This window comes from Melopsittacus undulatus, chromosome 9, assembly GCF_012275295.1.
Source record: "Melopsittacus undulatus isolate bMelUnd1 chromosome 9, bMelUnd1.mat.Z, whole genome shotgun sequence".
In the NCBI taxonomy this organism is placed as follows: Eukaryota; Metazoa; Chordata; class Aves; order Psittaciformes; family Psittaculidae; genus Melopsittacus; species Melopsittacus undulatus.
The window spans coordinates 37702515-37727445 of NC_047535.1; positions in this window are offsets into that span (position 1 = coordinate 37702515).

Consider the following 24931-nt stretch of genomic DNA (forward strand, 5'->3'; position numbering starts at 1 on the left):
CACCAGTAAGAGGAATGGAGCCTACTGCATCTTCTAGTGGGCATCATGACAGTGTTGGCTGGCTTAGCTATACTGGGTCTTGGATGAGACCCCTTGGCACACATCAAAGGCAGATGTAGAATTGACGGGAGCTGGCTCGATCTGACAAACCCAGCCTGTGAGTAGAGCTTATCCCATGTTGGCCTGGGATAATGGTAAAGTATGTCTTTATTTTACAGCTGATGAAATAAATGCAGAGAGTCATTGTCGACATCCAGAAATACAAACTAGGAACTCTAGTGCCTCTAGACAATGCTAACTGATATTTACTATTAAGCTTATTCTTTACTAGGAGATATTTACCAAGACTCATGTAAACCTCAGTTATAAAAACTTCTTCCCAGTCAGGATTTTTCACAGGATGATTGAAAATGGCCAAGGGAAAGGGTGTGAACTCTGCAGAACTCTTTCACAACACAGATTTGGATTGCCTGTTTCAAATCAATTGCTGAAGTTTACTCTTTGGAAAAGTAAAGCCATACCCAAACTCCCAGAGCAAAGCATATGTAACATTTATGCTCAGAAATAGGTCCTTTTCCACTGCTAGCTGCTTTTCATGTGAGCAGCATAAAACAAAATGGAAATGATTCCTGCACTAGCTCGTGTGACTCTGCTTATAACATCAAACAGGAGCCCAGAGAACAAAACATTAGTTTCATGCTAGCTACAGTAAACAACATTAGACTGGCTGAGAGCTGTAGTTGGGTCCCAGGCAAAACAAGGTCTTTGCTAAACAACATCAACACAGTAACTAAAATGTGAATAACTAAATCATACACTGTGCAAACTGAACTACCAAATGAAAGTAAAGCGCTGAATTATTTGAATGCTCTTCAAACCCAATTTAAATTTCACCCACTACTGAGACCTCCATTTACTGGCATCATAACTAATAATGGGAATGCTGCTGAAACGTCAGTTTTAGCGAGAAGCCCATTAAGAGAATGAGAAAAAGAGAGACATCATACAAGAAAACCAGCCATTTACAACATGGCATATAAGCTTCTTGCATAGAAATACAAAATAGCTGGAAATAAAAAGCCAGGCAGTAAACTGTCCTTTTTCCAACATATTCAGTAATCACATCCATCCAGAGCTTCACACAGGAAGCCCTGAATATAAATATTCTACAGCAGATGCTGCACTGGCATTAAAGTTCCCTGTTGGGGGACTGGATGATTCAAAGGGTAGTAGAAAATCTGTATGTCTTTAAGATATTGGTCTGAAACCAGCCCAGGTTAATTCTGGTATGAAAGTCATTTCCATCTGAGAGGATTTTTTAGCCAGCTGGAAATGAGCTGGAGGTCTCTGTCCCAGTCTCAGCTGGCAGCTCTACAGAGATGCTGATATATCAGGGAGACTGATCTGTTCCTAAATCCTACCAAGGTTTGTGGTGTTGTAAGCATGAAGCTGTTTAGGAGGCAGGCATTGCTGTTCAGTGCTGTGCATGCATGTTCTTATTCCAAATTAAAGGTTATGGAGACTGAACAAATCCCTGCATGTCAGCTGAGTTGCATGCACATCCCTATCCTTTGCCCCCAGCTGCAAGGCAAAATATACCAGCAGAAGCCACAGCAAGAAAAATCCTATTGCCAGAGGCTCAAGTGGCACATGGCTCTTTGCACATACCCTCTTACCCAAGGTAAATTGCCCCTGTTGCTGTCTGTGTCCAAGTTTGCTCAATTATTTAACCAAAGTGAGTATAAAAGGCTGCACACATCATGGCGAAACGTTTATAGAATGTTGTTTTACTTTCCTTGCTCTGCTATAGTTCCTGCCAACAAGGATCCCAAAGGCCCAGAGAGTGCTAGAACATTCCATGCCTTCTCTAAACACTGCCAGCTCTGTGACCTTGAGAACTTTCAGTTTCATATTTTCCCACATTACCTCCCATCAATCATTTTCTAGCCCATTCCCCTCACACGTTTTGTGCTTTTTGAAGGAATTGTCTAGCAGATTCTTTGAAGTTAACAGCATTTCTGATGTATCATAAAAACCACCTTTACCCTGCATGCAGCCTTGCTCACTGGGGAGCTGGAAAACTATGCTGAGGGTCTTTGCAAGCAGCCTACCCCCAAAAGAAGCCGGCAGCCCCAAGAATGACTTCCTCTTTGCTTATCTGTTTCAAAACATGGGACCTTCTTATGAATCTTGAGCAGTCAAAAAGTCCAACTCTTTGATAGGAGATTTTTATCAACAGCTTTCAAATGTCTAAACAGATAGAAATGTCACATACATTCATTTTACCAGCTCTCTTACTGATCTCACCATAGAGAGTAATTAGGCTAGCTTGGCATGGGCTGTTTTACATACAGTTCTCTTGATCTTTTTATTTATAAATCTTGGTAGTTCAGCTTATTCCATCAAACTGTCTTTTATAATAGGCTCCACAGGGCTCAGTTCCCCTCTCACAGGAGGGTAAGGCAGGAATGTTTGTATTCAGCTAATGCAGCCATCCCAGTTTGAAACCATGGTCCTAATGATAAGAGTCAGTCCCCATAATTTGGTTGAGGCTGAACTAAATGAGTGATGCTTTCATGGTTGATAACTCTATTTTTAAGCTGGGTTGAGATCCTCAAACATGAACAAATTGCTAGCAACACAAAACATTTCACTTGCACTGGCTTGTCTGCTGCCCCTTGCCTATGTACCTAAATTATGCCACATTACACATACTACACTTGTTAGCACAGTCAGGAGTCATTAGGGAGAACTAGCAGGAGTGTTGTGAAAGGCCTGGTGATGACACAAGATTCTGGTGCCACTCAAGAAGTGTAAATATTAGATTGTAGGTGTCATAAACAGACTGGGCTTACGCCCATTACTGATACTGCAGAAAGGACAAATCTGGCTTCAGCATCCAGCAAGTTGGGAGCTCCTTTATCCCACTGGAATGCAAATTATTTGAACCTGGTAATTTATTAGGTCCACATTTTTTAAACACAAGTCAGCACGAACCTGATTTCTCAGCTTGTAAACTCATCAGGGCAAGGACAGCCTGCAGAGCTGAGTTCAGGGCATCCTGATCCCAAATGCTATTACCCAACAGCAATAATGAGAAGCCAGTGACACCTTGTGCATGCCTGTAGCTTGGTTTTGTCATCATCATTCTCCTTAAGACAACTTTACTCCATTCCCATCTCTCATAGATTGATCTTTCTTGCACAGATTCCCTCCAAAAGAGTTATGACATCATTCTGCATATTCTTAGTGTTTTTATCCATTAACATTATCCATGCACAATTCTACATTTCTAAATGGCTGACAAGAGCAGGCCACACGCTTCTCTGCTGGCCATTAAGAGATTTGCTTAAAGCTGGGCAGAGATGTTTATTCTAAAAGCCCAACTCTCAGTATACATTGTCTATCCAGATACCACTTGGCAGGGTGAGGTAAAGGTATAAAGCTCACTTTGGTGTTGTCGCCACAGCATGAAGACATCTCACTCCAGAGATCAGTGAACTGTACTCATAGACAACAGCTGGCCCATGTCTGTAAATTAGCTCAGATCAACCAGTTTCGTTCTCTCTACTTCCCCAACAAAATCCCACTCAAACTGTAATTAACAGGTTTCCTCATTACTGCTCAGCCTCTCTTGAACTGTTTGAAAATGATACGCTCTTTGGCAATTACAATATTAGTTTGTCAAGGGCTTCCTACAGGAACATGGCCTGAATGGAGGCAGCCCACTAGCAGCTGGTTATGTACAAGGCTTGGCAGAAAGCAGTGCGGAAGACCTATGGGAAATACGGACTGGAGCCTGGGATTTCGAAGTCTGAAGAAAACATGTGCACAGAAAAATGACATGAAAAAGATCTCAGCTGGAGTACGACTCACGTCCCTCTTTTGGGACACCTTTCTCAACAAGGATAAAAATTGCTGTAGTGATGGGTAGTATACTTCAGTTTAAGGGTTCAACCCTCTCCAGTTTTGACTCCCTCAGCCAAAGAGGAACACTGGCTAAGAAAGTTTGCCTTAAACCCATGCAGGTGAGTGCTCTGAGCACATCTACAGGCATACAGTGCTGTGCTCAGACCATTTCATTAGCTATGAAGGAAAGTCTGATGTGCCAAAGCCCTCAAAGTCCCTTGGTAGCTGTTGGATACAATAACTTTTGTCTCTTTACTACCTCACAGGGATCTCAACAGATTCTGAACAGTGGTGGCAATTTTTGTTATATTGTGAGGGGTCTAGAGATTCTGTTAAGGAGAAAAAAGAAATGTCCTTGTCCTCAGGGTTCTCATGCAGCCATGTGAACTTGGTAGTTTCACAATCCAGAAGGCAAACCTGAAAAATTCTGGATTTGTCATTTTTAACCCAGCTGGTGAAATTCAGAGCTCTAACACTATCTGAATAGCAAAGACTGATGATATTACTTGATTTAACATCTTAGTATGCCCCTGGGAAATGTAAATATATTATTCACTGTTCCAGAAACTCCAGAAAGTTCCCATGTAAAAGCATTAAGCCTGGAAGAGACCTTGAAAGAACTTCTAGCACACTCCTTGGCCCAAAGCAGGTAAAATTGTGTCTAAGCCTAATCCTCCATGGTCAGTAGCTCTAAATGAGGCTTATTTAGTGGCAACTTGAACATACTAGCTTTGGACAGCAGTTTCCTTATATAAAAGAAGCCAATATTTATAATTAGTTGACAATTTTGACTTGCATGATATCCGCTATAAAATGTTCAGTTGTTACTAGGACCCACATTGCCCAACTGCTAATGTTCTGGCCTAACCTTACATTATACTTTTATCCCTTTAGTATTTATAAGTTTCTCTTCTTAGCAAATATGCTCTTTTATTCTTCTTGGCAATGTAGGAGCACTAGTTGGTTACTTCTGTGTGCATTCCTGGCACTGGGGAGGAGACTTTTCCTTTGTCTAGTGAGACCCAAGCTCTGAATATGGCTCAGTGTCTGCCCTGTACTCTGTCCACAGACTGACTGCTGCAATTAAAACCCAAGTAGTCACTCGAAGCAAAAAGAAACTGGTGGTGTGAGAAACTGCAGTACTAAAAGCTAGTATAAATACTGCTGAATATATAAAAGAAATTATTTAACAGTGGGTTGTCCCATCTCAGAAGTGAGCAGAAACCCCTGGATGCTTCTGTCCACTCTCACCAGATCCACCTGCAAACAATAAAATGAAAAAGTACAGTTTGGATGGGTTTGAGACAGTTTTATGTGCCCCATACATTGTAGCTTGGTCTGCAGTAATCAAAATTCACATCCAAAAATTCCCTTTCTTTTGGTATCCTTACTGGCATTTTCTACAGGAGATTAAGGAGAGCACACACACCAAACTGGCCCTGTGCAATCAGATTTGGCCTCTCCAATTTTATACAAGCAGTGCTTGCACAGTTTATGTTATTTATGGCCGTTCAGTAGTGGGCTACCCAAAGTGTAAACCCCACATCTTTCATCAGTATAAAACAGGTTATGGCTCCAGTCCAAAAAACAACAACCCAACTACAGATTATCTCTGGCCTGGTGGTTTATATTCTCCCACTGACAGCCAGCTTTTAATTTAATTCTTGTTCCCGCATTCCTAAGAAAAAACCTTCAGAGCACTCATGAATGTGGCCTAGTAGTTACAGCAGTAGCTTGAGACATAGGAAAGCTGGAATCTACACTTTACTTTGCTATTATCTTCTCTGTGATGCTTCCTTCCCCGGAACCATTTCAGCCATGCCCTATTTTTTGCCTGGTCACAGAGGCTCTGATGTAGTAGTCCTAATAAAAGCAACACAGTAGGTATAGGGACTGCAGGCTCATCTTTGCTCAGCAGTGCAATAGTTTCTTGGAAGCAAGCAGTGGTGCAGATTATGACTACCTTTCCTATCAAAACCAGCAGGAGAAGCCTGCTACAGGGCAGGATGACAATACAGTGTCATCCTACTCAACACAAATGAGTTGTGCTGCAATACCCTTCTGCAGCAATTTGCCCAGTACTGCTATCTCTGCCTCAGAAAACTAAAGCTGGAGACACTGACACTAAGTGATTAGTCCAGAATGCAGTGAGAGTCTGTTTCAGGGCTGGGTTAAAGAGCTCCCAGAACCTGGTCCTCTGGTAAGACCACATCTCATTCTTCTTGTCCTTCCAATACAAAATACTGAGGCAGAAAATAAGCTTCCAAAATTCCAGAACAGCAGTCACAGAGCAATTAGAAGCATTATCTGAAAGAAACCAAGAAATATCTGTCTGTTCAATAAGAAGGGGCCCAGAATACAGTTCTTTCTAGTGGTTTGTATAAGACTGCCCAAGGATGGCATTCAATCTGCCTTTGTCATACTGTGGTTTGTTTATTGCCTTTGTTGTTTGTTTTTCCCCCTGCAGCATTTTCCTCTTATGCAATCTATCTTCTATTCTCTTATCATCAGATTAAATTATTTTGGTCATTTAATGTCCTGCAATCTTTAGATCTAATTCTTCTGAAGGAATATTGTGTGCCTAAAAATATAAATATGTATTACTGTTAGCAATGCCTACAGTAAGGCTGCTCAGCTCTTTCTCACATATGAATATGTCTTTTGCCATCTCCAGGAAAAGTGTAGTAAGGTTAACAGGAGGGACCAGAGTTAGAATGGCAAACTAAGAAACACAAAGAGTGGGAGAATGAGCCCCAGGGCTGGCTGGGAGTACAGAAGGAAGAAATCAGGTTATAGGCCAAGATGTGTGGGCAAAGATGAGATACATAGGATCAAAAGAAGGCTCCAAGGGAAAGAAAGCACAGGGTAACTACAGACTGAAAAGAAAAACCAAAGGAAATATGAAAAGTGATGGAATTTCGGTTGTTGATGGAATGAGTGAAAACAGAAATGAGAAAAGCTGTGTGAGAGCAGAGATCTTGAGAGAAGGGAGAAAACTGACAGAGAACAAGGGAACTACAGCACAGACCTGAAACTGCAGCCAGCCATCCCTCCTGTGTCACCTATCCTGTCATGATTGTGAAACTTCCTGAAAGTGTGCATCTGATTATTTCTTTATCCTGCATCCTTTAATGCCAGGATCACATGACAAAGCAGTGTTACCCTGTTAGCTCAAGTGACAGAAGCCTGCACTACAGAGCTGAAAAACAAACCCTTGATGCAAAGATTGCTACAAGCCTTCCTCCACTGTGGATCTGAACATCAGCATCTTGCTGACTGGGGGAAACCATCTCTCTGCTCTAATGAAGGCAATTACTCTATAAAAGATTTTAAAGCCTGTTAATTTGGCAACACCAGTGATCATGAAGGCATGTGCCAATCAGCCCTCAAAGATCACAAAAGGGAAAAAGTTTGTTCAACAGACTTTGTGGCTAGGGCTTGAATGTACGCATGTGTACATAAACTAGAGACAGAAGGCATGGGTGCTATTCTGAGGTCTGCCAAAGAACAGTATGACCTTGGGCAATCTATTAACCTCTCCACACCTCAACTTCCCCATCCATATAAAAGAATGAGGATGACATATTTTATACCTGACAGGTTTGTAGATCACTCAGACCTATGAGATATACCCAAGGGTAGCTCACAGTAACTACCTAGTCCTATATCTCTAGGCAGGAGAGCTGCTGTTTCCATTTTATGCACCATACAATGCAGTCAGAATTATGGTCAGAAGTCAGCTCCTATGGTCCATTAATATACACCCTGGCACCTCTCAGTGCTGCATTCGAGAACTAATCTGCCTCCAGTCTTGGCTAATTGGAAAAGGTTGATAGACAGTGCTGTCACAGCAGCATTAAGTGTTTAGAGAGTGATTATTCTTGAAAGACTTTCATTTTTCAAACTTCTGCTTTCAGAAAAAGCTGTGGAAATAAACGGGAACACCAAGGGCTAAACAACACTTTGAGCTTTACAACAGTGATCTCTAGAAAGGGGATGCAATAGCCCCAAACCTTGTCTATTGCATTTACAATTACAAGAATCTGCAGGTTTCCTCATATCACTGTTGGCATTTAGGGGCTTGCATCATGTAAAATCCTATCCATAACAGTCAGCGTGCTCCTGAGAGGAATAGCTCTCAAAGCATCAATATACTTTTCTGTAACCTTTCTATTTAATAAAAAAAAAGACAGCTTCAATTAGTGAGGACTATTCCATATAAATTAGATTATTTTAAAAGTTCCTGCAATATTAGAAGATATTTTTAGTAAATGAGCAGCTGTCACTTTGGCAACATTTGTAGCCTTCTACTCTTTTTTGTTTTATACCTGGTCACTTACTCTGTAAGAGTCAAACCCACACTCAATTTCTCACTACAGCTAACAGAAACTATGCCTGCTGAGAAGATGAATAAGGAATAGTCAGTATTTATGATGCCACTGCCACCAGCAGCTAAACAGCCAGCTACTTGGAATCTGAAACTTGTCCCATACAGTCTGTATGTTGTTCATCTCTGGATCAGTGTTAAGTGGGAGCAACTGCATACAAGGGCAGAGAAGGGCCCGGTTTAGAACAGTCATCAGCCTCATTGTCTTGCCAAAGGAAATCAGCACATTTTGCTTTGGTGATGCATGGGCAGCCCAGGCTGTAAGCACTGAACAGTCAGCCCTGCCAATGTGCCTACCAAGATGAACATGCTGGCTGTTAAGAGATTAAATCCCAAACCTTGCTATCAGCACAGGCAGAAAAGCAAGTCCTTTCCAAGCAGCACAGCTTTGACAAATCTTCATCTCCTCTTCCATTCTCTTGGCCTCCCATTGGTACCAGGGCTTGAACACTTCCTTTCCTCTTAATCCCTAAAGGAATATTTAACTTGCATTTTAGCAAAAAGCTTTTACTATTATTATTATATACAGATTTATCAGTGAAACTCTTCAGGGGGAAAGCTTTTGTCATCCATGAAAGCACAGTACAAAGAAACCTGGCCTTATCTGACTAATTACTCCTGTGTCTCCCCAAATCCTATCAAGCTGCTTGTTATTAATCAGTTAGAACAGCGTTGCCTGTATGGCAATATAACATATGCCAGGATGAGATCTGTTTACAGAACTCCAGCTCTGGCAATGAGCAGAGAGATGCTGATGCCAGGAGCAGCAGTACTGCTACAGTCTATTGCCAGATCAGGGGCCAGCAGACATGTGACATTTCAGGTGTTGGATCCAGAGGGCTGTGGATGCCATGTCTACTTCTAACTTTCTCACATTATCCGTAAAATAACTCATTTGGATTTAGCCTTGACCCAGACAAAAATTAAAAATAAAAAATACTGGGATAGATGGAATATAACTCTATCAAGGTATTAAACACTATGGTGCACATCTGATGTCCCATGAAAAGTAAGAGTTAAGGGTAAAAGAGACTCTTCAACCCTTCTATCTGTCCACTGATTTTATGCCTGCATCCCAGCAGTGCAGAAGAACTGGATAAATTTTATCACAAAGTTGTTTCACTGTCATCACCCTGAAGTTTTCCTGTCACAATATATGGACATAATATAATGTGACAGAAGTTCTTCTGTCAATCCTATCCAACCAGCATCTTCTCCAGTAGAAACTGAGAAATTCACTAACAAACTCTTGGATCCAAGCCCCAAGGTATTAACTCCTGATGCAGTGACCAGTGTTTCTTCTCAGAGTGTGTGTAAACTCCTCTCAGATGGGCAAGTGCCAGAGTCTTGACTTAACTCTTCATGCAAATTCCTGCTTAAAGCAAGTGAAAATATTGCCCCAAGAAAGGCTGCAGTGAAGGCAGAGAGTGAGTCAATTTGCAGCATTCCTCTAAAAGACAAGTGTCTGCTGAGGAAAAAGCTGCACACATTGGAAGGTTGGACTATAAGGTTTCACTAGAAAGTGACTGTGATTTTTGCCAAGCATAGAATGAAAGATCTGGAACAGAACTGCTTCCTTGAGGTGGCAGTGAGGGAATGTATAAGGAACAAGAGAATTATCATGTATTTTCTTTTGAGATGTCTTTCTACTTTCTTGTAATCTGAAGCTCAGAGTGAAGATGCAGCTGAATCTATCTCTTCCCACTTCAGGATGTCAAAACATTTTGTTAACAGTGGAGGGTCAAGTTTCACAGTCAGGCTGAGAAACAGCAAATTATTACTATTGCTATTTACAGGTCATAGAATGGAGACACAGAGATGAAAAAACTTGTCTACAGTCCATTAGTGACAACACTGAGAAGGGAATCCAAGAAATCTGATGGCCAATCATCTGCTTTGGGCATCATCCCATTTTCTTTCCCCAAAAGGCAATGCACTGTTACAGGTATACTATATACAGTAAATAGTCTTCAAGCAGTAGCACACAGTAATCTCACCAGTGTTTTTCCATATTTTCTTCAATGATCAACACACAATAGTGCCTCTTTCATTTTCCAGGTTCAGTATTTCCACTCCAGAAAGATACTGGTTTTGCAAGAAAATATAGACTTAATTCCACTGACTTCAAATACAAGCTGGTCCAAGTCTTTGGTAATTAAGGAAAAACACTGCCTATATATATATGTATATATGTACAGGATTATCCTCTATTCAAGATGTCCTGTGGGATCTTAAATATCCATCTGGACAGGACATGGAGAGACCAGATGGGACTTTCAGTTTAGCATTTACCCTAGCAGAAGCATTCAGTAAGACAGCATGTCTTTGAGTCTGAGCCTCAGCCCTAGCTTAATAAAACCTAAGTTGACCTTCTAGCCAAGGAGTAAGAGTACTGTTGAGTCAGCTGTAACAGTGCAGAGGGAGATGGCAATGGCTCATAAATCTGTTTTGTATTTTAGCATGCCATTAAACTACTCATAATTAGGACAAAGCACAGGATGAAACCCCAGGCAGGCACGGATGCTGCACTTATTACCTGTGGATTGATTCTCCTTTCACTCATGCTGGTGTTACATCAGTGACTTGCTGGTGTTTCTCAGGTTTACTTTGCTGCAGTGAGGTTCTGAATCTGGCCCAGAGCTCTAATATCTGTTCTAATTTAATTCGTGTCTGTCTCCACATGGGAATTCTCATCTAGACATAGCCCCCTTTGGGCCCTGTGCTATTTCCAAATATAGGACCTTTTCCCATTTGTGCTGGATTTGATGGGAAGCCCACCTAGCTGCACTCCATTCACATGACTTGCACCATATTTTAAGGTTAGATTTAAGATGTTTCTCACCTCTGCCTACAGTGCATTTTAAGTACATTGCATGTTTTATTATTTTGTGCAGTTTTCTTGTACATAAATCAATATATAATGAAGCTAAGCACTTTTATACTTGCCAAAGCACTGTGCAGATATTAACTCTCTTAGACCCCTGGGAGGTGAGTAAAATAGAGAGCATTATTAGCCTCTCTATCTAGGTCTTTCCAGTGTATTCTTTGGTAGAGTAGGGACACACCAGATTTTACAAACAGAAAAAACAAGACTGAGAGATGAAGTGCACTGTACTAGGACAAGGAAGACTATGACCCAGAGAAATCAACTGAAATGTACAGAGAACCTGTGCCCCTGTGTACCATGAAGCTATGCTTTCAAGAATCCAGTTTGGATGCAAGTTAGATGCTAAGCTAAGGTCATTGGATTTATGCAGACATGATGATCACTTCCTAAATCTGAGGATAGGGATATCCCTTCAGAAAGCAGACAGCTCCAAAGATCTATGGAGATGATTGCTTTTCTTTAGGGCCCATGCTGTATGATCTGGTGTGTTAGGCTAGAGATTTGCTCAAGGAAATGCCAAAGAATGAGCTAAAGGATTAGAATAATACAGGTTATGGCTCTTGGCCCCAGGGGCAATTTAGCACAGCATTACTATTGCAGTGGTATTCTCTTTTACACCAATGGACAGATTCACATTTAATACACATGCATCCTTAAACTCTTGAAAGGACAAACCTGTGAAATAAACCATTTCTCTATTCCAGGAAAATGTCACAGATGACACTCCAGGGCAACACGATTCCATGAGTAAACACAAGGGAATGTCTAAGGAACAAACCAGCAGGGGAAAGACTCAATGATCATAAAGGTCTTTTCCAACTTGACTGATTCTGTGATTCTAAGGATGAAAAAAAGTCATGGTGTAACCTAGGGGAGAGCATTTATTACAAGACCCCTCTGCACCCAACCAGATAATATGGGCTTGCTAGAGCCTGAAGCTCACACAACAGCAGCTCGCAGTTGTTAATTTTAGAGAATCAAGCTCAAGTCCTGCTGTGCTGGCCAGGGTGGAGGCCAATCACAATCAGAGGCAAATCCTTTTAATATATTGCATATCATTGCAATAATCCAATACACATCTCATAAAAGATTATGACTTGTGCAAGAGTATTTTAGTCACTGTGAAAATTATTCCAGTGAAGAAATGAAAAAATTATCTTAGCAGCATTCAAGTTTTCCATCAACCTTTGAATGAGAATCCCTGGGGAAGAGTCTGAGGAGGCTACAGCATCCAAGAGGGTGCCAGGGAAAGACGTTGTTCCTGCTGACTCTTCTTTATAAAGGCAAATACGGTTGTACTGACCAAGGCAGACAATATAACTACACAACACGGCACAACAACAAAGCTTACTTTTCTATTCCAGGGGACCAACTCCATTTGTCATAAAATTGTTATATACAAATGTGTACACATACCAAAGCTTCTTCATAGCCCTTTATGACTTTCAGCGTTTAATAGCACATCTGAACACATCTGCAAACTTCTTATTTTGCTATCATCAAGTTTGGGAATACACCCTCTTGAAAGAAAAGCTGAGGTAATGTGACTCCAGATTATATCAATTTAATAAAACCATTAAATATTTCCAGACATAATAAAATTATGAGAAGTGTCAATACCAATGACTATTATTAAATAACTTAGACCAAATCGTGCCTCAGTTGCCAGGAAAGTATTATCTCTCTAATCAGAAATTTCCACTTATCTAGTGAAGGCAGGAAGATGAGCCCTCTTTCACCTGCGGCAATCCATACAATTCTCAGGGTTTCTCTACTGCCATTACACATGAGAGAGCTGTTCACTTTAATAGGTGAATTCTGGCTTCTTTAAACATGTTTTCAGAATATAAAAGTTCAAAAGCTGTAAAAAGTGATTTTTAGAAATATTAAAGATGCTGATTATGAAAATCTCTCAACTAAGGGAATGTCTTCTACAATGAAAACATGTAGAAGTAGTCTATAATGAACAAACCAGTAACTTAAGATTGTTCCTTAAGCAAAATAACCCAAAGCGTATCTCCTTTAAGCTGCAAAGACTTTCACAGAAACAAAGACTAATTTCCTTTCTTTCATTGGAAAGCATCATCCTGGTTCACACACTGCAGACGTACCATCAGAACAATTTACTTTGTAAGCCATTTCGTAGAAGAAAGAAGTGCTTGACACAGGATCTGAAGTTATCGGTACAGCCTTAATTTCTGATGTCTAAACTCTTATCTTTTAAAATTTTAAATTGAAATCCTGACCACCATTAATAGTATCTAACACTTCAACAACACTTTTCACCATTTAAGTCTTAAAACACCTTCTAAAGGTTTAGAGACATTACCTCAATTTTACAAGATGGGAAACAAGAATGGAGAGCCAATTTGCCCAGACCTACCAAGCAGAGTGGGAGCAAACACAGAGCTGCGATCCATCCTCTTGTGTGTTCTAGTCCTGAGGAAATTAGCATTCCCTTTAATTGCATTTTTATTTCCTTTTAGAGAGCACATAGGAATATCTGGAAATTTTGTAGTAATTTTTAAAAGTGCTTTGGGGAAAAGGGAAGATTTTAGTCACTCATTATGTGACTAAATTAATGCACATAGAAAAAACACTCTTATGAATATAAAACATGGCATACACTCCACTTTCTAGGCTATTTAATATTTGCTCCGAAACTCTGAATCAAATCAAATCCTTCAACTCTGTATTGGTTGTAATTTATTTCAGCTCCAATTGATGAGACAACAAAGAGGTTCTCTTCAGTTTACAAGAGGCTGTGCTCTGCTCATGTCACCTTCAACAGCACTTCATGGGGTCTTTTGTAGCCCTCTGCTTCACCCAGCTCCTGATACTCTCTTGAGTATTGCTACCTATTGGTCCCAGCTCTGAAAGGAAGCTTGAATGGGTTCTGCTGCACGTTTGAAGATGTATTTAGCAGAAAAATCATTACATAGCTTTTCCTTACCACCTTAATTCTGTCACAGCCTTAATTCAGTAACCTAACAACATCCATTGATTATTTGGTTAGAGTCACTTTCCATACAACCACATAGTCAGGCATTACTATATAGAGAGAGCTACAAATCAAGTTCACAAACATTTCTAGGCTTAGAACAAACCCCTCTAGAACTTGAAGCCATTTTGGGCACCTTGACAAAATAACAGTGAAGCAGGAGAAAACTCATCATGCAAATTAAGATTGGGATCATCTCATTGATCCTTTCATGTTCCTTTGAGGCAGAGATGGGACACACACGCTTCCTTAAACCTTCCCAGCTCAAGGGCTGGCACATTCCAGACATGGGAAACAGCCAATCCATGTGTTAGTCTCTGGGATAGTAGTAGATATTTAATACTGCATACCAGCAGAAAACAGAAATACATTTTACCAGGTAAAGCCAATGGGAGACCTGAGTAGGTAGACTGAGGTGTAACTATACTCAGTGGAATCTGGCCACAACGTTAGATAAAATACACCTAACAGCCATGTTAAAACCTTAAACAGTTGAGGATACCTTAAGTTTTCTGGCTCTTCTAAAAGACAGCACATTGTGTGTGTAGGAACACACTGACTGGGCTAGAGTCCCTCAAGGGAGAACTTTAAGTGTGCATTATATGCATTAGCACATACCTACCAACATCTGAAACCAGAGAATCAGTAGAATCTACTTAACATCAATTTACATAAATATACATAATTTTTCATAGAATTAAATGAACACATGGTCATTCCCCACCCCCCAGACACCCACTCACACTTACCCAGCCCGTACGCTGCACAGCCCTTCCTGCCTGAGGGCCTGCCCTGTGCCCCTCAGCTTCCCGCCTCCCCCTGACCCCCAGCACCCTCCTGCCTCACCTGGGACAGGACATCTCACAGCAAACACACCTGGAGACTCCCATTCCCCAGCTGAGGAGCAGCACCCAGTCCCTCTCCATGTCAGGGTCCAGCCTTTGGGTAGGTTTCTTCTCCTTATCTTGGTAGGGGCAGCTCACCACACAACACCGGCATCGTGAGAGGAATGATGCCTCAGAGACAGGGAGAGAGCCCCAGCACTGTGAGAAGAGCCCCTCAGGGATGGACAGAGAGCCCTGTGCACCCTGAGGGAAATGATGCCTCAGAAACAGAGGGCAGGAGGAAAAGAGCCCCTCAGAATGAGAGAGAGAAGGCTCCAGAACAGCAAGAAGATAGCTGCTCAAAGAGAGGGAAAAGGTTCCCAAATGATGAGGTAAGCAGCCATCTTAAGATCTGAGGGGCACAACTCCTTTAAGGGATCAGCCCCAAGGCCATGTGGGAACAACCCTTTAAAAGCAGGAAAGCCATAATGCAGGGGTTTTGGGGTGAGCAGTTATCCATTAACCACCTGAAGAGTGGAAGGTATAGTGGCACTGAAGGGAGCTGAGCAGGTTTGTCTGGAGTTTGCAGTGGTGGTGGAAAGGAGAAGAGCAGGCGGCAGAACCAGAGTGAGCTTTGGAGGGACAGAGCTGCTTTGCTGTATGGGTTTGGTGAGTACAGAGAAGACTGACTGACTTCTCTGACTGAGAAACCTCTCTTAGAGCCTTTAGAAGGAGGAGGGATGATCTTTCCAAGGGAAGAAATGAAACCAGTCCACCCTTATGAGGGTTAGCTGTGTCTCCCTTGGAAACAGGAGAGTAGCCATAGTAGATTACCTGGTGGGTGAGGTTGCCTATTAGGCCTGTAGACAAGGCAGCTGTTCTGTGAGCCCTGCCCTGTCTGGGGGTGTTCCTGTAGCTCAAATGCTAAGGCTATGCTCTATTTTGAACTGGTGAAGGGGTTGAGTCTATCTCCTGCTTTGTGGTACAGGTGGGAGGTCAAGAGAGGCCTCATGCACCTTGGGGTTATGGTAAATGCCCGTTTGTGAGCAGTGTTTCTGTTTGAAGCGCAGGGTAGTGAGAAATCCCAGTGTTATGCTCCCGAGAAGGCTCTTCTGGAGGTCAGCAGGTGGGAAATGCTATGACCAGGAGGAAAACAAATGAGGTAGGCTGTGGTCAGCAGAAAGCTGATCATTCTGAGCAAAATCATCTTTAGGGTTACAGTGATATCTCCAGAGATGCTGTACTGAGACAGTGAAGCAGTTCTGGGCTTGTTCCAGTGTGATTAAGATCTAAGTCTTGTGAAAACATTGTTTTTCTGGTTAAGACATTGGATAGTGGCTGTGGCTACAATCCCTTCTCCCCGATTAGCACTCTAGATAAACTGAAGCAAGGCTGGCAGTTTCTCTGTGTCTCACTTGCGCATCTGCCAGTTAAATCAGGGATGTCTCTTCCTTGTAAATGTACAGCATCGAGTGTGGTGATGATCTGTTTTTCTGAGTGGGTTTCCCAGGGGGGCTAAATTCTTTTAAGGGGAATAGGTCACTTGATCAATCAATGCTTTATAAATGATGTCATTTAACTGCAAATCTTTATTGTAAGAGATGTAGGGAAGAAAATGGAATAAATTTATGAAATTAAAAGATTCCCAAAGCCTTGTACTAGGGAGCAGTAGATGTTTAAAGGGCAATGTTGAGTAATATTAAAAATAGTTTCAGTGCTTGTTGCTTGTAGAAGTCTCTCACGACCCTGCGAATGCTTTTTTTCTATACTGATTTTGTCCTTTTCCCATTCACTGAGCAATGATTATTTCCCATGCTTTTAAATGAAGCTGAAATTAGCTTGGTTATTTTTGTTTAACAACAACAACCTCAATGCATGTTGTGCTTTTTATCCTGCAAAAAGAGCTTTGTTTGTTCCCTGGCATTGGAGATGATGTCAGCAAAGCTCCCGGAAGAGCAACTGCTGTTAGCTAATTGCTGGCTGCTTCAAACCAGCAAAAGCAGGAATGAAACCAAGGTACATTTGTGGGCCCTACAGAATGCAATCTGTGCTTACAGTCAGCGGTGTAACTTTCTTCATCATGATATAGTAGTAGTATGAAGTAGGCATGAAACAGTTAACATGTAACTCCAATGTGTTAGGGTAGTTTTCAGAATTTAAGTCAATCTTTTGCTCAGTATCAATAGAAGTAACATGTAGACAATTCCTGCTTTTTGTATTTAGGGGTGCAACTACTGGATGTAATACAGGAGACTGAAATACGTGAAAGGACAGGTCCATTTACACAATCTGGAAGGAGTTTGCACATGGTTTTGATGTATGGTTTTTGTCACCACACATAAGAGCGAGGAACTGTATTTTTGTTTGTTTTGTTGGGAGCATCGTTCATCCAGCTAGAACATTATCAATCTAACACATGCATCCCATTCCTACTAAAATCAGTGAGACAGACTGAGAAATGAGGGCAGAAGATGAATACTGTGGAGATAGAAGAAAATGTCTTCCTTAATTCCTGCTGGCAGCAGTTCATTGTATCATGCAGACTGCTAAGGTCTAATTGCATAGAGATGGCCAGCTCTCATACAGGAGTTTATCTCTTCTGGCAGACTAGTGACTGGAAGAATGGTGACTCCTCTACCCTGCAGTCCCATGAGCCAAAGGGTTAATTTTTATTCCTGCTGTGGTTTCTCAGATTCTCTCCTTTGATGGAATCCGCATTCAGATTCTCCAGCAGTGAAGAAGAGGGCAGGTTTTTCCCTTGCAGGCTTTCATTATGTTGCAGTTTTCATGATTTTCCAGGGCTGCTGGGTTCATGAAAATTAATGCAATTCTGCCAGACTGTTTCCTTCGCTTCTGATGTGCCCTGATGCATTATGAAACCATTCAAGGGACTGAAATTTCCCTTCCACTGAATGCAAACCAACAGGGTTTGATTCGTGCTGTTTCCTGAAACTTCTTTATGACTCTAGTATTGTTTTAAGTAGCCAAATGGAATAAATGGGAGTCTTCTATGCTTGGGACCCTTCCCTCCAAAGCTTCTTCCTATTTGATGGTACCAGCTCACTTTGCTGAGAAGTGCTACATGTACTCAACAGGGAGATTTTGCAGACATGTCTGTTCTGTAGAATTTCAGAAGCCTTTATTGTCCTTTCTCTTCCTGAGCAAGGAGAGGGAAACAGACAATGGACAGGGAATATTTAGCAGATTGGAGTTTTCAATGGCAACCAGAAACTGATGTAACCGATGGAACTGATGCAATAACTGAATACTTTCTTCTCTGATGTATGCTTTTAAGTCCTTCAGTGATGGCATCTTAGCGGATGGTAAGCTCAGTTTTAGCTGGGAGAATTTCCACTGCAGGCTTGGGTTTACTCTAGTGCTTTATTGATTGCTATAAAGTAGTTCTGTATTTCAGAGAAAATCTGTCTGGTGCTCATAGCTTGGATTTCTTGATTGTCATGCCAGTGTCATGTGGCAGGAAAAGTAAACCTTGGAAAAAAGTTATTTTTTTTTTCTTTGAATGTAAGGGAACGTGAAAAATCAGGTGTTGATCAAGTAAATGTAAGATGTTCATCCTGAATATAAGGGTGATTGGGAACTAGGAGCAATGTTCAAAATGAGCCAATATCCAAATATGCCATGATGGCACATCCTGGAAGGCCGGAGGAGCATGATGACAAGCTTTTATTTTTATATTTTCAGTGCATATTGTGAATATCAAAGTTCCATCTTCTTTTTTTCCTTGCTTTCTGACAGTGGTGTATAGGTGTAACCAAGCCATCTTCAGCCAGATGGCAGTCAAAATGGGGGTCATAATGCAGGCATTTCACAGGAACTGCGGTCATTAATAGGGATGCTGCATAGGGTAAAGCCACATTGTGGTTGTGTTTGCATTGCTTTTGCTCTATATGCTGTCTAAATTTGAACTAACTGAAGAGTGCCAACATGTGCCACAGTCACATTCCTCACTTTGCTGTAGATACACTTGCAGAGAGGAGCCATCTCAGGAGTGCCCCATTCTATCATTTGCATGACAATATCAGGTTGGAAAAGGGCTTCCAAGGAGTTCTTCCTGCCTTAGTCCTCTGCATTACTAGTTTTCTTCCTAGTGGTTCAGTAACCTGAAAAAAAAAAAAAAGGCTAAGTGGAAACTTCCCTCACTTCCCCTCTCCTCTAAGAACCAATTTGCTGAAAAGGTAGGAAAAAATCCAGCATCTCCTTATCCACTTCAATATTTATCTATTTGTTAATAAGGGACCTCTTCCAGCTCCCTGTTAATGTTTTAGTTGTTTCCTTGACAGCCCCAAAACACTCTTGTGAATTTTCAGGTATGTAAATGAGCCATTTCCTGTCTCTTCAGATATTACCATTCCAATGACTATATGCCTGTTCTGTACTGTGATCCCCTTCTCATTCTGCTGGGGCACCTCATACTGTTTAGCTGTGTGTGAATAGCAGGGTGCTTATGACATGCTGACATCTACTTACACCTTGCTGCTGAAAACCCTGATTCTACAGAGAAAATTGCTGTAATTTCAGATATAAATGCATGAAAGTTCCTGGTGTCAATACTGTACTGTCTTTATGATGGTGCCTGGTGTTTTTTTAATGGAGGACTGGGGCAAAACTGTGTAAGTAGGAAGTTGGATGGATTATCTAGTGGTTGGGTAAGTGCCCATTGGGTAAACTGTAGATAAAGCATCTAGAATATTAGTGGAATACACATATAAAAGGATCTCAGTCCAGCTGGCAGAAAGTGAATGGCTGGATAAGACTGCAGTTGTAATGGATAGCTTCAGCTTTTTCTGTCATAGGACATGGGGCCAGTGTTGCAGTAGGCTGCTGTAACAGTGAGCTATGCCTCCCTCAGCTGCTCTGATGTATCTACAGGAGGATGTTGCTTATGGTAGAGCATCAGTGTGCTGCTAGACTTCAGGCTAAGCACCAGTATGCTGCAGTTGTCTGGGGTCCTGATGCAGCAATATAACACTGGCATCCTGATATGCTAGCACAACATCTTGATAGCAAAGTCTGAATTTGAATGAGAAAGCCCATTCCTTGCATTCCAGTATTCCTTCCTTCTTCCTTGTTATTCCTGCACTTTCATTTCTTCACAATTCTGTTTCATATCTATGTTCTTTGTGGCTTGAAAAGATCAATAGGGAACCATCAAAGAAATAGTGTAAGGACTCAATCATTTCCGAAGTTGTTTTTTTTTCTTTTCTGTCATTGTTAATTGGATTGCTCATAGCCAGTGGGCTTTTGATCTACTCAGCTGCTCCCGTGGCAAGGGAGTGGAGAGGAAAGGAGAGAGTATTTTAAATGCTATAAATCATGCAGTGATGCAGAATAGTTTATAATGATCAATGAAACAAACAATTATTCTGTCATTACCCAATACACTGTCATGGTGGCTTCAAGCACTGTCAAGAAAAATATAATTAATATGCATAAAAAGGGGAAAAATCAGAAGCCTCACTGGAGATGGTAAAATCCACAGCCCAGTACAATGAGGCTCCCTGATTAGAGCATGTCTGAATTGGCAGGTAGAACTTGCCTGTAATTATTTAATACTGGTTTTATGTTCTAGCAACACCTTTAGGTTTATGACTGAGATCGGGGCTCTCAGTATACTCAACACCATACCAATTGAAAGCTAGTCACTGTTCTGGAGTGTTTGACCTCAACAGAAGCAGCAACAGACAGTGTTCTTCGAGGGACTTGAAGGGCTTCATTACTATGGGAAGCACTGATGATTGAGGCTACTGTTAGCTTGTTTCCACGGAATGCACAAACTAAGGCTGAGATTTTCATCTCTCTGGGCTTGGAAAAACTCCATGGATACCTGTTGGATGTGAAGTATCTTTCCCAAATGTCATTAAATTTAATGGAAGAACTTTCAATAGCTTCAAAACCTGCATATTTAAGTCATTATTTCATAGACACTGCTTGAACCAACACACCCAAAACAGAAATGAAAGAACTCTTTTAATACAAGCATCACTGAAAACAAGGGGATTGCCAAGTGATCATGCAGTCTTAAGGCAGGCTCTCTCCAGCCCCTGCAGTGCCTGTGCATTCATTGGAGAAGATGTGGACCCCTGCTGCTGTATAGCCTCTTCCCCTGCCCTTACCTTGTGCTTTGGTGAAGGCTTGCCCCACCTGATGGTTGACTAAATAAAAGATTCCCAGTAGGATTAAGTGCTTTGCTGAGAACTTTAATGGGACATAAAGTGGAGTTATAACCAGTAGCCACAGCACTAGTCCATTTGTCAGCAATTAGGTAGCAGCTATACCAGTGACTATATTGTCCCATCTTACAGCACCACAGTGGATTCCATCTTAACAAAACCATGGCTAATAGCCCTGGATCCAACTAGATAACATTCACCTGCCATGTGAGCATGTAAGCAAGATGCATCCTTTTAGTGAAAGTTCACCTTCACTGGACATTACATGGTAAAAGAGATGCTTTTGTACCAACAAACAGCCTGCATCCATCTTGAATGTTCCCCTGGTTTCTGTGGAAATCTGCCAGCCCAGCAGTGAGTCTGAGAGACCAGCAGGGAAAAAGTTAATGAAATTGAATGCAGAGAAGAAAAAGCATTGAACTTTTCAGTGTATTTTTCTGTTTCTTTTTTTTTTTTTAATGCAAGTGCTTTAAACGATATATTTATAACAGCTGGAGGAGTTTTACAGTGCTGTAAAATGCAGAGTTTTACAGACTTATAACCTGTTGTGTAAGGGGTGTGGGGGGATGTTGCTATGGAACAAAAATAATGATGTCACATTATTAGTACTTTTGCCTTCAATGTACCTGGCTGCTGGAAAATTACAGTGTTTGCCATAGACATTACAAAGACAAACACCCAAAATTTGGAACAAGAGCTGCATGGTAACTTGTTGAAAAATTAAACCCACCCACAGGAACCATTTCACTTTGTTCTTGAATATCTTATAGTAGAGGAATAGAAATGGCTTGATGCTCATGATCAGCCCTGTGTTCACACAGGATGTTTCAAGCTTCACTTTCTCTTCATGCAGCCTGTCTCTAGGAAATACATGGGCCTAACCTTGAATCCACTGTGCAGACGTGGCTCCTTGGTTCTAAATGGTCTTTAACAAAGACATTGTACTTGAGCTCTGCTATCCCTTCCTGTCAGAGGAGAGGGATCTGGAAAAGAGTCCCTTGGAGACAGAAGGGGAGTGAGAGTAGAATATTTGGGTGATGTCTGTCTCCATGCTCTAATCAGACTGCGACTAACCATGTGTGTGGGAGCTTCTCTATAGTCATTGTTAGCTTTATGTTGACATTTCCCGCACATGCTGGTTGGACTCAGGGCTCATACTCTGCATATGTATAATTATGTCTCCCTCATTAGGAGCAAGATAGGGCTAGGGATGCTCCAGACATTTGAAATTGCTAAATAATATAATTGCTTCCAGATTTGAGCTGACTTTCACAGAGCTGGGTTCAGCATTGTTGCAATGCCCTCTCAAGCGCATTTGTGTCAAGGGGATCTCATTTAGCAGGGCACAGCTCTATGCAAGTAACACTGGGACAATCTACTGCTGGAGTCTGCTTCCTTAATACAATGCTATGCTTCAACTGCTGTGCCTGTGCCCAGTGTCTGGTAGAGTGTATTGGCTGTGCTTAGTGCATGTGGCTACTGTGGACCCAGTCTAGACTGTTTACAAACAGTAGAGACATTATGCATCTATAACACAGTTTTTCTCCAATTCAGAGAAACATTTGAGAGTTGTCAACAGTAAGTGGAAGCCTCAGCCCCTGAGAGCTTACACTTTAAATAGAAAGCAAGGGCAAAGGAATGATTATTCATCCTCAATTTGCAGATGAGTAGCTGGTGCATACTGAAACAGTCTCATCTGAGATTATGCAGGAAATCTGTGAATGAGCTGAGAACCAAACTCAGACCTCCATTGTTCCAAACTAGTATTGTCTCTTTGCTATTTGCTGCTTGCAGCTTGTTATTTTGCTTTCTTGGTATAGCTGCCTAGTTCTAGGTTCAAAGCTGTCAGCGACTGAGATCCTCCCTACGTTTTAAGATGTATTTTGGGAAGAGCAATGTGCAAGGGAGAAGGCTAACAAGAAGCATTTTTTGGCCATAAAGGCAATGAAGACACCACCTGTTCTCTTGCAGGGGGTTAACCACTGCCTGCTGAAATCCATGGATATTTTTTTCTTTACTTCATCAGATGCTCAGTAAAGCCTTATTGGGCTGTCTGAGCTGTTTAAATTAGAGTGCATCAATGTAGGTTAGAATATATGAGCACGGGCATTGTTTAACATACTTATTCTCATGATACTTCACTTGGCAGGGCAGTTCTGCTGTTTCATTTAGCAGAGGGAGAACTGAGGCAAGGAGAGACTAGATAGATGATTTGTACCAAAGTGCACACAAAGTCAGTGGTAGAGGAGGGAGCTGTATCTGGCACTCTGTTCCAGACATTAGCATCAGCAGCCTGCCTTTTACAAGTTTCACTTCACTAGGGGAAATGTTCATGTACAGCAGAGCATCCAGAGATGGAGGGAGGGACAACCTGCAGCTATGGATGGTTGGATATGTTCTCTGGGTTGTTTATAACCTGGCACAACCTAATGATAGATATTACATCTCTATATGTGAATATATGGACTTTGTAGAGGAAGGAAGGCATTGGGTTTGTGCCATGAGAATGGGCTGGCTACTGTTACAGCCTGTCAGTTCTGCAGCCTGCATGCTCTGTAATTTAACATTTCCTTTAGCTGCTGAAGAGATGTCAGGTTTTGTGAACTGTACTTGTTGGGTGATACATGAATATGATCCATTTGACACATCACTGCATAATTTTGCCTTTTGTGCAGTGTAGGTGTGACTTGTCATGTATGTTATGTGATAATTTTCCTGTGACACTGACTGTGACAGCTTGAGAAGAGCTACTAAGAGTTGGAAACAGCTTACAGGGTAAACAAGTCTTGGTCAGAAGTATCCCCCATTAGGAGTGAGAAGTTAAAACTGAGGAGTCCTTCAAAGAAAAGGAGACATTTTGAAAAGTCTGTCCCAACCACTGTATTGACACTGGACATCTGTAACATCATAAACCAGGTTAGAAGTAGGCATCCGCTAGCCTGGACACTTCAAAGCTATGAAGATAGTCCATGCCAGATGTGGCAGAGGGGCAGTGCAGGTGAAGCCGTGGGCTGGTGCGTCAGCAGCATGGAGCCCAAACTGTACATCACCTGGGACATCCAGTTTCTCTGCCTGGATTTTACCCAGTAGAGGGGGATGTTGTGTACTGACCTGGAGATGGTATTTGTTTCTAGGTGATGTGATCATTGCACAGGTCTGTATATTGCTGCTATGTACTACTAAACAGGTATCATACTTCACTACAGAGCAAGTTTACCCATCAGTTCTTGGTGAAGTTCCTCTTGCATGTATTTGTCTGTGAAGTATTGCGGTCTAAAAGCAAAGGTCTCACTGTTATTGCTGAGGATCACTACTGTGTGTAGCATGTTGACAACTCATGAAAAGGAAGGGCTCTCAGATGTCCTACTCTAAGAAGGAAGGACTGGAAACCATTTACCACCACCAGGCAAAAGATAAATCTATCCTGACTAGTGCTCCAGAGAAGTCAGCAAGAATTACATAGGCACTTTGACTTCCCATAGGAATTGAGTCAAATAGACTAATGAAAGTTACACTTTTTAATCTAACATCACAACTTCCTCCATGTGACTGTATTTCAGGTCACTAGCCCTGTGAGAATGCCTCCAAACAAGACCTAATCAAATACATGTTTCCTTGTCCAATTTCTTGGCTTTTCCCAGTTTTTGGTCTTAAAAGTGCTCCCAAGAAAGCCAGGATCAAAGAAAAATGCTCTTTGTGCATTTAGTATTGACTAAACCCCCAGGGAACAGA